At 33.1% G+C, this 16186-nt stretch overlaps 1 protein-coding gene across 3 annotated transcripts in view; it reads left to right on the forward strand.

The window, feature by feature from the left end:
• Nucleotides 1–16186, forward strand: part of NEGR1 (neuronal growth regulator 1) — a 779253-nt gene that overhangs the window by 154737 nt on the left and 608330 nt on the right. The gene's annotated exons all lie outside the window — the stretch shown is intronic.

Below are 16186 nucleotides of genomic sequence, written 5' to 3' on the forward strand. Positions count from 1 at the left end.
TCACTGAGGATGCCTCTAATAAATTTAGGAGAGAATGTTAACAGTTCGTGGTGCTGAAATTCTCACTTAAAGAATGAACACAGTGATTAGTTGTAAAAATGAGAACATTTCTGAATCTCTTTGTCACAAGTATCTGATCTCATTGGTTGTGGGAGTACATGAGATAACTTTAAAACATATTATTTGTAATCACTCGTTCAGTTATTTTATTTACTCATTAAGACGTCTTAATGACAGTTGTTTGGCTGTCAGTTTCATATTTCTCCTCAAAATTTTGGTCTTTACTGAAAATTGTTATTTTTTTCTAGAAATCCCTCCTGCATGTTAAAAAATTATTAGACTTATGATATTAGACATATTTAGCAGACTGAACCATAGATGTCAGAACAGAGATGGAATAGAAAAAGCACTCAGCCCAGCGCAGTCTAGCTTTGAAGAAGAATGGCATTTTTAGAATGAAATAGGCTTATTAGATGTACCAAATGTATATATTTGTGTGTGTGTGATTGAAGATTCTGCTGATACAATTATGTGTTTAAATAAATAAAGTAAAATAGCTTTAGAGAATAAAGACTAGCTTTAGAGATGCTATGAATAAGAAAACCTTTTTTAAGTCCAAAGCACAATGGATATGACATCTTTTTGCCAAAAAAAAATGCTAAATTTGGCTTTTCTTTGAAAATGAGACTAGAAACACAGCCAAAGGAAACATGAAACTTGGGTTTAAGTAGGTAAAAGTGTTTAGCATATTTTAAAATTTAATGTAAAAAGTTTCTGAAAAAATTACATTTATGCATCTATCGTACTTTCCCCAGATTATTTTTTTCATACTGTTCAGTACAACTTTTCTTCCTCCCAAAGTACGGCCTTGTTCTTTAGCAGTTAGCTATGCTGAAATGTATGTAGGATTTATGAAGTTTCTGGAATAGGTTGTTCCATTTAAAAGTATGGTATCACAAATCTTCAGTGTGGTAATTTCACATAATGCAATTTATAATACTCTTAATATAAGTTAATTTCCTCCCTGTGCTATCATTGGAGAGCAGTTCTGTAATCACTTGATTCATAGGAACCTACTTTTAAGAAGATGTGTGATTATTTCTCACCTTAATGATATTTCATTCAAATCATTGTATATAGACTTAATAAGAAGAGAAATTTTCTTATCTGAATGATTTCTTGAAGAAACTGTGTAAATCAACCTTGAAGCTTTTATACTTTGAATTTTCTTGGGTTATTACAAAGCAGCTGCATCTCTCTTACTGATGCCATGACAGGAAACAGGAGGATTTCATATATCTAAATCTGTATTTATATCTATATCTTAATGACACTTTTGATTTTGATAGAGAGGGAACACTGAAAATATTGAATCTTAATGATACTTCATTCACAGTGGTATCTAAAGGTTTATACAAAATTTAGAATCTCAAAGTAGTAAATCAATCCTTAAACTACCATTGCTCTGGGTCCTTCAATTCTTCTTTGTCGAAAAGCTTGATGAGTTTCTTATTCTAAATGTGCTGCTGTCTTCCTTAGTCATATTTTTATTTTAGTTTTCCATTCAGTGCAATGGGAATAAATTTATAACCTGTCATTTTAGAGACTAAATCCAATCATCCTAAAAATCAAAACCTTATTATTCAAGTCCAATTTTTTTTTTTCTCTCCTAGCCTCCCCATTTTCCAGTCAGGATTGAGAACAGGTACCTAAAATTTAATATAAGTAACTTAAACCAACATAGTTAGCAATATCTACTGAACTTTTTCTACGTAATGAAGCATGCCTGTGAACAAAGAACGTTGGGGAAGTGGACAGTGAAATTTTCACATTGCATGTTCCTGGGTCACTGCTTCCTCAAATTGAATTTGAGTGTTCCAGGGCATCTCAGATTTCCTTGCTACAGAATAGTGGAGCAGGAAAAGTTAACTGCAATTTCACTGAGCTCAAACTCCAATTCCTTCCATCTAGTTGCTTTTTGGTATTGTTTACAAATAATAAATTTTTTAACTTGATGCTATTGTTACCTTTTTTTTTTTTTACCTTTTTTTATTGAGTAATAGTCATTTTACAATGTTGTGTCAAATTCCAGTGTCGAGCACAATTTTTCAGTTATACATGAACATACATATATTCATTGTCACATTTTTTTTTTTGCTGTGAGCGCCCACAAGATCTTGTATGTATTTCCCTGTGCTATACTGTATAATCTTGTTTATCTGTTCTGCATATGCCTGTCAGTATCTACAAATTCTGAACTATTGTTACCTTTCTTAAATGTTTTTAAACTTTGCCATTATTTTCTTATAGTCAGCCAGTATTTATCTTTACATTTCTTTGTATTTTCTTCAACTGAATGTGGTAAATTTAGAAAAGTTGTAATCTAATATTTGATTCCTACTCAAAAAATTAAATCTAGATTCTACTGTTTTAAGGGCAAATTCATATTTTTCTTACTTATATCTAGGCTTTCAGTGTCATCTGGTCTCTCTTACAAATCTTCCATTTTGTTTTCTATTTAACATTTCCAGAAATCTTCTGCTCTCAGTAAACTTGACACTACCCTTCCTTCTCAGCTGTGAAACTTTCTCCTAAGGCAGTTAAAGATCTTTCAGATGAACTTGCTCAACTTGCCTCTGTCTTGACTATGAAGCATCGACCTCCGTTCTCCCTCCTTTATTTTCTTATGCATACCTTTTATCCATGCCGTGATTTTCTTCTGCTGTCATTACCTATGTAATTATGTATCTCTTACTCTGTGCTTGAAAAAAAAAAATATCTGTACGTTTTCCACAACCTGGGGAAGACTTAGCAAACCCTGCTGATCTTTCTTTCTTTCTTTAGTTTTCTGTTGATTTTTTCCTTGAATTCTAAACATTCTTGGTAATCTATATCTTCTGCCAAAGTTTTCTTATCACTCGTTCCTTGTAGATTCTTGTCTTGTTTTAAAATTGTTCTCTTAGTATCAGTGGTGACTTCATAATCACCACATATGTTCTGTCCTCTTCTCAAGCATCATCTCCAAAACATTCAACATTGACTTCCACTTTTTTTCTGTTAAAAACTGTCTTCATCATATACTTCTGTGATTCTTTTTTAATGCCTCACACTTAAGGACAAGCTAGATACAATAAAACATACCACCAACTCCCATTAGTTTAACAAAAACAAAAGTTTATATTTTTATTCCTTGTGTAGTTGGTCTGGCAGAGTTCTGCTGTCCATAGTCACTAGCGGTCCAGGCTGATGGAGACCTCATGATCATACACCACCACCACCTGGAACACATGGCAGCCCCAGCTGTTTGTTGAGGGGAAGGAGACACTGGAAGTTGACTGCTAGTTTTTAATGTTGCAGACCAGGAAAATTAAGTGTCATTTGTTCCACAGCCCATTGTCCAGAACTAGTCATGTGATCCTGCCTATCTACAAGGAGACTGAGAAGTATGGGGAGCCAGGTGGAATGTCAGGAGAGCTCCCTGTCTCGTTCGGAGTGGTTACCCTTCATTTAAGCACTCCTTAAATGTAGGCCTTCCCCAAGGTTATCCTCTTGACTGTTATTCATATCTGTATATCCAATTTTACCTCTCTCTCCAATATCATTTGCATCTTTATTATTTACCTGCTGTATGTACATAACTGTCTTCATCATCAGTAAATTATGATTGATGGAACTACTGTTATACCAGACACCACTGTTTAAATACAAAATAGTTACTTGAATTTCACTTTTTTCTTATTTTTTTTTAAACATTTTATGCAATAAATATCCAATTTACTGCTTTTTTTTGCATTTCTGCTGCCCCCAACATAATTCAAGGCCTTTTTATACTCTGTTGAACTATTAAAATAACCCCAAATCTGTTCTCATTACTTAAAAATCTCTCCTGGCACCCTTTTGTCCTACGAAAGAATGCCATTGCAACTATATTAAATTACAGATAGAGTTCTGAGTTGCCTGGTTTTGAATGGGAAACCTCAAATGTAAGCTATCTGTAAAAAGTTAAGTTTTAAGGTTTTTGTGTAATAAAGTGACATGAGTGAATGAATATCCTGCTCATTCTCTACACCTAGGTTATATACATCTAAGTAAAATTTTTGATTGAATATGAGGAAGCATAAAACTTTTTATTGTATCAAACCAGTCAAACCTTGGTACAGTTCCAAATTCTAGCTGTAATGTATCAATGATAAATCAAACAAAGAAACAAACAAAAAGTAAGAGAAAACAAAAACTAAGACAGGCATAGTTGACAGTACTAACTCATGAAACTATACTGGAAATTTAAATTGATTAAAATATTTTTGGATTCCAAAATTAAATTTGCATTATGGCAGAACTATTTACTAGTTCACACAGTCAATACATTTACCTATGGATCAAGGAATGTACACATAAGAGATCTCCCATATCAGAATAAGTGGAGATTTTTTGCTTTGGTTTTTACTTTTTTATAGTTCAGAACACTATGTCCTTAGTGCTTTGAGTTTGGCTCATTATGCCATACGATGAAGTAAATCAAATCTGGACAGAAAGAGTTCTCTGTCAGTTTTCCTTGTGAGATCAGCGATGTCTTGGCTATGGTATTTATCCCCCTTGAGTACATAACATATTTTGAAAAGTAAATATCATTTAGGCAAATAATTGACCACACAATTTTTAAAACTTGTTCGATAGTCTATATTAATTTCTGTGTAACTATACATGTATAGTGAGCATGTATTTTAATGGATAATAAAATAATTAAATACTGATTCAGGGAGAAATTAGTTTTGTGAATTGAAAAAATGTATCTCCCTTATCTGGAGACCAAAAGTGAGATGATGAAAATGAAATACACTTTTATATAGAAACTATATAATTTTAAAATATAAGCAAGTGTAGTGTTTATTTTCATCAATAAACCTGCCTAACGTGTGTATTTTAGGTTAAATATTTTCATGAAATTTGTCAAATATTTTGGTTAGACCCATCTAAGCATATTTATATTCACATAATGCTTCTTGAAGAATATTGAGAGGTAGATACTTCAACAGGCCTTGAGGAAAATTATGAACAAAACATACTTCCCAATCTCAAGAATTCACTGTCTCCTTGAACATGGGGTGGAATTTCAGGGATACTATGAGGTTAGCGATGAGAATAAGATGAGTATAAAGCCTCTCCAACAGTTTTAGGAGGGGTAGTCAGAAATGTTCCCTGGATAAATGATGTCTAATGTGAATTTTAATGGGTAACATATTAATCATAGAATTCTATAGAATAAAAGCATAAGGTTAGTAAATTTTATAGGAAGCTTAAGAAATTCAGTAAGGCTGAAGTATGCAGTGTTGGAAAGGGGCAGAGAGACTAGAGATAAGCTAAGTGTGAAGGAAGGACCACATTTTAAAAATTCACATATGTCTATACTAAGCAATTCAGTCTTTATTCTCAAACAAAATAGGCTAGTTGAAGAATTTAAGGATGAGGATGACATAAAATCAGATATGGTTCTGGCTGTAATGTGGAGAATAGTTTGGAGATGGGAAATACGAATTTATTGTTTAGGGATATGATGATGAAAAGTGAAAAAAAAAGAGATACTCAACTCTGAATGTTCCTTATTATTATGCATTTATAGTAAAAGGTCTTATAATAAACCTGCATTTAAACCATTCTTTGTATGAATAGGAGACTGTCTTCATTCCTTTTTAAAACCATGATGACTGAGGCCAAGGCTCAGTGAAAGCTCCAGGCCAATAGGCTACTTTCTCTGATAAGTCCAGAATTCTTCTTTCTACTTGTTGAGCTGTAGGATTACAAAGAGATGTTCTGTTTGTTTAGAAATGACTGTTTTTTAATTAGGAAACTTAATTTAATACTGTGTTAAGCACTTTATATATAAGAGCAAAAAATGTAAAAAAATTTATAAAACTAAATGGAACAATGTAAGAAATTGAAATTCAAGCCTCCTAAAAGGTTCTATCAAAATTAGTTGTGGATATGATAATTGTACAAAATTGGAAGAGAGAAATATATTAATTTCCTACTGTTTCTGTACCCTGTTGCCACAAAGTTGGAAGCATAAAACAACACAGAGTTATTATTTTACAGTTTTAGAGATTTGTTAAGTCTCAAGGAACTAAAATGAAGGTATCAGCATGTTCCTTCACGAGGTGCAAGGGTAGTATCTACTAGTTTTCACAATTTCCACCTTCTAAAAGTAACCCATATGCCTTGGCCTGTGGTCCTCTTCCATCTGTAAAAGCAGCAATGGCATCGTTTGGACCTCTGCTTCCATGGTTACATCTCCTTCTCTGACTCTGACCTTCCTGACTCCCTTTTACAAGGACCCTTGTAATGACACTGGGCCCGATCATATAATCTAAAATAATTTCCCAGTCTCAAATCCTTAACTTAATCAATCCTGCATGTAAGGTAACATATTCTCAGGTTTGGGGATTAGGACACGGACATCTTTGAGGGAGCCGTTATTCAGCCTACCATGCTAATAAAAACAAAATTTATAACAATTCTATACTCACAACTGTATGTTCTCCCTGGAAGAACAAACTAAAACAAAAAACAAAAACAAAAACAAAACAAAAACACCCCACAAAAAAAACCTAAAAGAGAAGCATGTGGATGTGGTTTATAGAAAGGAAGGAAGGGAGGAAGGAAGGGACCCAAATGCCAATTCTTGAAACATAGTCACATCTCAAAATCCTTAGTCCTTTCCTAAAACACACATATGTTTGTAACTTAAAATCAAATGTGTCACTTCTTTTAGAGATTTTTGATCTAACTTTTTAAAACATTAGCTCACAATTTTATCCTTAGTGCGCCATTCGCTGTTGACTTATAAACGTCTGCTAGATCTATAGAGAAAAAAATAAAGACTATTCTGCTTAGACTTTTCCTGTTTCATTCTCACTCCTCTCCACACCCTGCTTCCTATCAGGTCTGGGTCAGGCAGAAGTTCTCAAAGGGTGGCAGGGAGAGTGGGAGAAAGAGGATGAATATAAACCTGAAAAACAGAGAGAAACTAACTACTCTTTCATGTTCCACTGCAGAAATTTCAGCTTGAAGCAGGTCTGAGTCTAGAGCGAGGTGACTTAACACTAAATCAAGTTGAGAGTCTTGATTAATATTTTGGACTTGACAGTCTTAGCAAATTGAGATGGTGACCCAGTGACTGCCTGTTACTTATGAATGAGCAGGAAAGTCATGAAACATGCTGGATATTTGATCCATGAGTAGGGGAAGATTTTTACCATAAATAAAAACATAAAGAAAATGGTGCGAAACAAAATAAAAGATGTTGATTCCATAGTGAATTTTTTAAATTAAGTTATTAAATATGCTTTGTCAGCATACCATTTTAGGAAAAGAGTGTTGGCCCAAGGAGAAATGAAATGAACGTTGTTTATTTCAAAATGTTCTTCATTCACGATCTCAAACAGACTCAGTGGAGCACAGTGCAAAATGATAAACAAGCTCCTGGACTTGTTAATGGCCAAGTCTCTGTGATCAATACTGTCTAAACAACTTCATTTCACTTCATATCTGATAAAAACAAGACGTGGCACAATGTTGTACATTTAAAGAAAAGCATTTTTAATAGGAAGATAAAAATTAAATAAAAGAAGAGTAGCAGGCAGTGGTGAGCACTGCACGATAAGAACAAGAAAGGGTTAAAGGGTGGTTGCTTTTGTTTTGTAATTTTTGTTCCCTGTTTATTCATTTTGTTTTGATTGAAAGCAGTTGCCATTTAGCAACATAGAAACATTTTCATTTAAAACTGATTTCGTATAGTAAGTTTGCTGCTGAAGTGGCTTGCCTCTTAAATATTTCTGTTATTTATTGAGATGTGAGTTCATTTGACTTTCTGTATTATTGCTTCAGCAATAAAATGAACAATAATTGGGTACAATTACTATATAAGTAAATAAATATTTTCATAATATTAAAATATAGATGTAAAATATATGTGTGCATATATATGTATATCTCTATGTATATGTATTAGTGCACACTATCTTATTTCTTTGTTACGTAATGAGGTGTGATACGTCAGTTTGCTTTGATAAGGTTTAAGCAAGCAAAAACCTCAATTTAAAACCTTTTCAGTTACAGCCTCATTAGCAGAAAGTGATATAGCTACCATGTTTACAGATCTAGCCTCTTTTTAGTATCTTCCAAATGTGGAGTAGTTCATTGAACTTAAATTCTATTTTCTCCCATTTTATGGATGCAAGGTCACAGTTATAGCATAGGATATTGCCTATAGCTGAGTTTCTTGTAAAATAGCAAGGCTGTCATATTTATGCAAATTGGCACTTTTTTCAATTTAGCATTTTAATTTTGAAGGTCACGCTCATAAAGACCATGGAAGCTTCTTACCATAAGGCTCCTGAATTTTTTAGAGCATAATTGAATTGTCTGGATGGGGGAAAGACTGAAATACCAGCTATGTCATCTAATTCATCGTATTACTTACACAATTTTTTTCCATCATACTAATAAAACTTTTTATAAGTGTGCTTCTTTCCTGAATTGTCTACTGGGTTCTTTGTAAGGAGCAATTCATTGAGAGTTGTTGAGAAACCTAAGTGTGTCTTTAGTTTGCTCAAGAATAACATGTTTCTCCTTGACTGCTGTCCTCTGATGATCACATACTGCTTATTAGAGATGCAAGGTCAGCACAGCAGTTTAAGATTAAATAAAAAATGAGGGAATGGATGGACAGATGAATGGAAGGATATTGAAACGTATGTCAAGATGTAACCTGTATTTAAAATACCAGCATAATGTTGTTAAACCTCAGTAAATCAATTTATGCAAAAACAGAATGAAAATCAACTATAAAATTTGTAGCCATTTCTAATTTGATTTTTGGCATTAATTTTAAAGTGTCTGTACTAGGAGTGCCTTCAACCTCCCTAGTTAAAATTGCCATCGTTAGCAGTGCCAGTTCTTTGCTGTATTTGAGGGAGCATTTTTGCTGTTTCTGGAAGAATCTGAAACAAAGTTCTCAACAATGTGGTTCACCATTCTGGATTAAGCATATCTCTTTTTCTTTTAGCCCTTTAAAAAATAATCTCTATTTTCATTTTCTTATTAGTTCCTGAAAATGAAAAAAATTCTCAAAACTGTCCTGAAATCCTGGCAAATTCATTTTGCTTAAGTTTATTTTATTTAGTTCAAATCTTCACTTAAAGTATGAGTAGGGAGTGAGTAATGTGGATTTTTGAAGTGCTAAGCTTAGTTTGATACAATTATTACATTCAAATTTTATCATTTAGCCATTAGTTAGAAGGTTTCTTTGTTTTCTTCTTGTAAAGTGTTTATGGTAAATGTTGAGAGAAATTTTACAGCTGGATAACTCTTTTCCTGCTGGAGAATTCTTTAGGAGATATGTTTATTAGGTGGTAAGTTTTCATTTTGTTGAATCTTAGGTTTTTATTTTGTTTATTGGTGCTTTTGTTGAAGCTCAACTGCACAGATGCCTTCTACTGATTGTTATTCTTTACGATGTTTTATAGGCAAGGAGAGAAAAAGGCACATAAGCCGTGCTTGTGCATTGTGATGGAACGAATTGTGTCCAACCCAAATTCATATGTTGAGATGGGGCTTTTGGAAAGCAGTTAGGGTTGGATGAGGTTATGAGAGCTCGTGAGATCTTGTGAGGATGGAGCCCTGGTCTGATGACGTTGTTGTCCTTGTAAAAAGAATGAGAGACACCAGAGCTCTCTCTGCAGATACACAGTAGAAAGGACATATAAGGGCCCAGCAAGAAGATGGCCAGGAAGAGAGCTCTCACCAGCAACGAAACTTACTGGCAGCTTGACCATAGACTTCCAGCCTCCAAAACTGTGAGAAAATAAAATTCTGTAGGATGCTGTCATGGCAGCCTAAGACAGATAAAAGCATACAGTATGAATAGAACTGCAAGAACTTGTCCTTTAAGTCTTAGCTCATTTGTCCTCAGTAGATGAAGTTTCATATTATGAAAGATTCACCAGATAATTTGTAAATAATACATAATTTAGAACTGTTTATATGGAATATGATGGAAATCATGCCATACTACTCCCACAACTGGGAGATATTGATAAATTGCACTTAAAATTAATGTGGTGATAGTAAGTCAAGTTTAACTATATACAAAACTAACAAGGTTCTAGAAAGACACCAAAACTTTGAGCTCTCAATATACCAAATGAATACATAGTTAGCTGTGTCTTGTGCTGGCTCTTTTTTATGAACAGATACATAATGAGTTAATGGGTGATTGTAGTAATAAAAAGAAAGGAAGTACTGAAATCAGATAAAATCACTTTTAAATAAAAACAAGGACATCCATGTGTGTGGTTTTCTCTGCAGGGACTAGTGTGGAATATTTATGTTACAGTTTTATTTCTTTCCTTGCTAATGTTTTAAAATTAAGTATTGATTTGGTTTCTAGTTAATACTCTCCAGCCCTTGGTGGTAACTACAGTTCCAGGTTTGTCTCCTATTCCTGAGAAATGGAGAATCAATCAAACAGAACTTACAAGCATATTTTAAAGAATTATTTTAGTCTTGAGAAGGAAATCAAATTATTTCATTTTGGGCAATAGGTTGGCAATGCCAAGGTCATTATTGCTGCTTTATTCATGTTTCAGTGGCCATGCAGTATAAAATATAAGAATATTTGCCACTTAAGATCTAACTCTATAGAGTGTTATAACTATAGAAAGATATTTGAATTTTTATTTACTTAAAGTTAATATCAACTAAACATATTTTATGGTCTCTTTGCACAAGACAAAAATAAATTTACATGTATCATATTTTAAATTAACATCTAAGTTTTGTTTTATCAGCTGTAACAGTTTAGATGCTAATTTCATTAGCAAGAATTAAATTGGTGAAATTGGTGAGAAAATCAAAGTTAAAATGTGTATGAAGGGCCAAATTAGTGCAAAACAAGCGAAGTATTAGTCCTTTGAAGAGAAAAGTTTCCACAGAGTTTACTTCCCAGGCCCTGTGTGAATGATAAGTCACTTATTATGTATTGCTGAAGAAGAAAATTCATGAGTGTAAAAGAGTTATGTATTTTACAATGTTTTTATATCGTCCAGCTAGGGTATCAGCATTCCTCAGGCTACTGTCTGTTTACAAATACATTCATTTATTTCCTTGGAATAATTCCCCCTTTTTTATTTTCCATTTAAGAAGAAAAAATTCACTGTTTAAAAAAAAATTGTGATTCTTAATCAGTGAACAGGACATGTTCTTTTTAACATCTCACATTTAATTAATAAAATACACCAAATCTCTACAAAGTTAGAAAAAGCAATTATTGTTTGACATAAAATCATCTTCACTTGCCAAAGAATTTTAAGATCTGTCAGAGTGAGAAATAACAAGAAATAGATTATTAAATTCAGTATTCAAAATAGCCCTAAATTCTTGAAAATTACCCTGTGAAACTTTAAAAAATAAAATTAAAGACACCCTCTAATAATTGTGAATTTTCTACTTTAAAATTAAATTCTAAAAAATTCTTTAAAAAAATGCATGAAGATAACTATTGAATTATAAGAACTTGAAAGACTTGTGATTTATAAGATTTAAAATTCCAAGTCTTATATCACTACTGATTTCAAGATGAAATATTAATGATTTTAATCAAAGTTAAAACTTTTAAAATTTTACTTAGTTCCATTTATTTTTATTTTGTTGTCTTGCATACTTTTAAGGGTAAAGGCTGCTTTACTCATAGAAGCTGGATTTTAACACATATGAAGTTTGGTAAAAATTTTATTGCCCTAAAAAAAGGTTACATGTTAGGTTGGCAGAGAAAAAATTACTGAATTGTCCTGTGACTTGACGTATATTTGTTTTGATGAACCACAATCAGAATAGAACTTAAAATGCCGCTGTGTTTACTTGCAAAGTACCTGTTATTGTTAGATATTATTTATTGTAGAAAAACTTGCTGATTAAGCCAAGTTAAGATTACTAGGTTTAGTTTACTAAGGGAGAACATCACCTTCATAGATTCTCAGAAGATCCTAAAATAGGGAAATCAGAAAGAAAGGGTATTTAGAGGTTTTAGGCTTGATGATTTTAAGGTAGGTCTTGCAAAGTGGGTGATTGGAATTGGGTAGAACTGTGACATTTATAGCTTTGGATTGGTGGACACAGGATTGTACGGGTCTTGAAGTAATTTTTGATGAACAACGTTTCATCTCCAAGGAATAAGTATTTCTAGAGCCAGCATTTATGTTTTTTTGAACTGGTCACAGTATTTAGCAGAGGGACAGAAAAGTTGGCCTGGCCCCTGTCTTGTTTAACATCAGTCCAGGAGAGGATGGCTGGTTCTAGTAGTTTCCTATAGGCACAGGGAGTTATGTTGTTTCAGTTTTCATCCATCCTTTTGGTCATTCTTCAGCCTAAATTGGACGATGAACCGTTATGGTTACAGGAACATGATCAATCCAGGTCCACACAGTAGTTTGATCTGTCATGGACATAGGTATTCTGAGGGTAGATGTTCTATTTTCTGTTCTTTTTGCTAAAAGATCAGTATTTCGACCATTTTACAGGCCAGCGGCTGTGCAGCCGCATTTAAAACTCGGGAGGTCCATTAGACACAGTGAAAGACAAGAACCAAGAGAAAGATCATAATCAGAGTTTTTAAGCCAGGAGCCAAAATTTACCCCAAATGAAACCAAGAGAACAGATCCCATTTCCAACACAAAGAACATAGAGAAAAAGATAAGGGATATTAACTAAGTTACCTGTATTCTTGATTCCTTTGATCATTTTCAAGATCATCTTAATGATTTCAGAGACCTCTTAGTAAGCATGTGAATATGATATTCATCCCCTGAGTCAACTCGTGAAACCAGTATTATATGCAAAGTAGCTTGATTACTTTTGTGAACCTCTCAGGCAAGGCATTCTGTGGTCTTAGTGAAATCTTTAAAGAATCTGGTCTGATTCTTCTGCTACTCTCTGAACAAAAAAAGGCATATTGAGATTCTTCCCACTTTCTGGGCCTTTTGTAAAGTATGAAATGGGAAGGCTTGGGGACAGAAGAAAACTTAAGAATTTCCCTTCAGTGGTTAAAACTTTGAATCAAATCAAGCCCCAGTTAACTTCCTTTTTCTGTTAAACCATTTAAGGTGTCTTTTCATAAAGGGGAAATTGATGGGTGAAACTGGACCCTGCAAGCCCCAGAGGCCTGTTCCATAGAGGAAGAGAGGGAAGCAGGGCAGGGAAAGCCTGGTTTTCCTTTGACGATCTACGCTGTCAAATAACTTGCATAGTCTAATATTGATAGTTAACACTTGTACTTTATGTGGGTGTCAGATATATACCTGTTTCAGTTAATTTTAACAATAACCCTAAGAGAGAGGTACTGTTATGATCCCCACCTTACTGAGACAGAGTGAAGTTAAATGACTCCAAAATATCTCTTAGCCAGTAGGTGGCAGTGGTGGTGGTGGCAGTGGGTTTCAAACCCAGCCGTAGGAGTCTTTACTTTTAGCCATTATAAAATACCACCTCTCTGGTAATGGATGTGTTAATTAACTCACTGTGGGAATCCTTTCACAACGTATGCATGTGTCAGACCATCACACTGTACACTTTGAATTTATTACAATTTCATTTGTCAATTATACCTAATAAAGTTAGAATAAAATGAAATAAAAATCACCTCTTCAAAAGTCAGCAGGACTTTAAGAGAAAATGAAAATTAAAACTGAACAACCTGTGCAAGCCTCTGTGAAATTTTATTTTACCTGAAAATTTAAAATAAAAAGTCTTAAAACATTTACTATTATGGACTTTTTGAAGATATACTTAAGAGAAAATCTGAATTTTCTTTTCACATGTGAATGTGTTATTTTTCTACATGAATTAAATTATAAACAATGTCAGAAAGTGTAATTAATGGGCTATTTAGTGACTGTGTTTATGAGTCTCTGATCTATAGAAAAAACTGTTTTATTATGGAATTTTATATTCATCTACATTTGTTTTGACTCCATTTAGTGTGAAAATAAAACAAAGTTGGACAAAGCTTGACAACTAACTTTTAAATGAGTTTAACCATATTTCACTGAATTGTCCAATTAATTCAACCAGTTATTCATATGTTGAATTCTATATTGAGGGTTTTTTTTTTAATATAGTGAAATAACTTGAGGTAATTCTTTGCTTCGTTGTCTTCTCTGCTCAAGTGTGTGTTTACCCAAGGTCTAGGGTCTTCATAAAAAGCCAAAAATTGGAATCAATGAAGTGTCTGCCTTTTTTAAGAACGTTTGCAGTGATGTGAAGTTCAGGCTCACCTTGAAGCATCAAACATCATTACTAATTATTTGGTATTTTTTCAGCCTTAATTGGAAAACTGATCATTTAGAACTTGTATTTGAAGTGTAAAGAAATGGTATCCACAGAGAAAAGAAACACACTACTGACAGGATGAGGCCTGTGGAAGTCTTAGCAAGATGCTCAGTCAGACTTTAAGAATCATATATTTTGGATCAGAGCTTAAAGAAAGAGACATCTCTCATTAATTATTTTGGTTATTGAAAGTAAATATGGGAGTGAAGGAGGCAGAGATAAGAGGTAGAAGGGAGAATTGAAAAGAAATGCTTCCGTGGCTCATTTGGAGAGAAAAGAGAGCAGTTCTGTTTTCATTACACATCGACGTTAATATGCATTCGCAGCCTGAGATTGGCTTGGCGTACAGCTTGCTGTAAAAATGGCAGCAGTTTGGGAGTTTGTGGATTCTAAAGTTTAACAATCTATTAAACACTTGTTTAAGAAAATCTGAAGTAATAGCAGCATAAAATATCTAACAGTTTCTTGGTAATTCTAATTAAAAAAAGGAAAGAAAGAAAGACAGAAAGAAAACATAATGTAAGACACATTGGGAAGGAAAGATGCCCTGACTCTGAGAAATGTTAGCAGTATGCTGAGTTGGCATTCACAAAAAAACAGACCTTGATCTAAACAGGGATTTTTATTACAAGGGATAAGTAGGGAACAGGGGATTCATTAGTTAATGTAAACCATTCAAAGGAAATTGACCACACTAATCAATTAGCAGAAGTGCTGCTAAATCTTCACTTGATTCCTATAGTAAAGGATTTACACTCTTAAAAGTAGTTTAACTTTGCTCAAAAAAATACCAAGCAGGAAATTCGTGGTAAAATGAGGAAAATATGACTGTATGACTGTATTCTTTCATGAGCAGATATAGATTTTCTTTTAGATTTTCAATGTAATATTCATGTCTGAGTAGAAAATATTCATTATTATTGAACTACTTGAATTGCATTTTAATCCAATTCACCATTAATCTATGTAAGTATCCTAAAAAGTGAATTTTAACGGTGATTTATATAGATTACAAGGCAATCTAGAAAAATTAAATGTGTTGTTGCGTTTCATTTCATGTTTAGATAACACAAGTTTATTATTTTTAATTTCTAACTTTCAGACATTGCCACAGGTGGAATAATTTCTTTAATATATTCTGGTGGTTTGGTGAATACTGTGGAATTTGCTATATTAAAAAGGGAATTCAACAGATGAAGTTAGATGACATTCATGTATAACATTTTGGAAGTTATGATGCACTAGCTATTTACCTTTGTGAATTATGATATTTTAAGTCATATAAATCTAATATTTTCTTAATTTCATCAATTTACCTATACTTTTTTTGGTCTACTGTATGTGGTGATAAACACTTACATTTCCTGCTAACATTGATATCTTTCCTAACATTAGCTTTCTTTAAACATTGGTACCTTTCAAAATTACTTTTGATGAGATAGTGATTTTTATGGAGACATTATTATTGAGTAATTGGGTTCTATGGTTTGTTCAGTTCCATTACTTTTTAAATGTTTAAGCATACTCTAAAGAAAAAAAATTCTTTTTCAGAAGAAGCCTATTATAGTCTTTTAAAATGCCAAAGTACTGAGAACATTAACTTGACTAAAGTGAAATTGAGCGATTATAGAGTCATTCATGGGAATAGATTTCTGGTGAAAGTCAGGAAAAATTCTGTGAGTGTTAGAAAGAATAGTTCTTGGAGTTAATTACTTGTGTAATAACTTGAACTTAACTGGTAGATTATGTGTTACATGTATGTGAAGGCTGTGGGACAACCATTTTTGGTTTTGATAGAACATGA

Source organism: Camelus bactrianus, chromosome 13 (assembly GCF_048773025.1).
Source record: "Camelus bactrianus isolate YW-2024 breed Bactrian camel chromosome 13, ASM4877302v1, whole genome shotgun sequence".
In the NCBI taxonomy this organism is placed as follows: Eukaryota; Metazoa; Chordata; class Mammalia; order Artiodactyla; family Camelidae; genus Camelus; species Camelus bactrianus.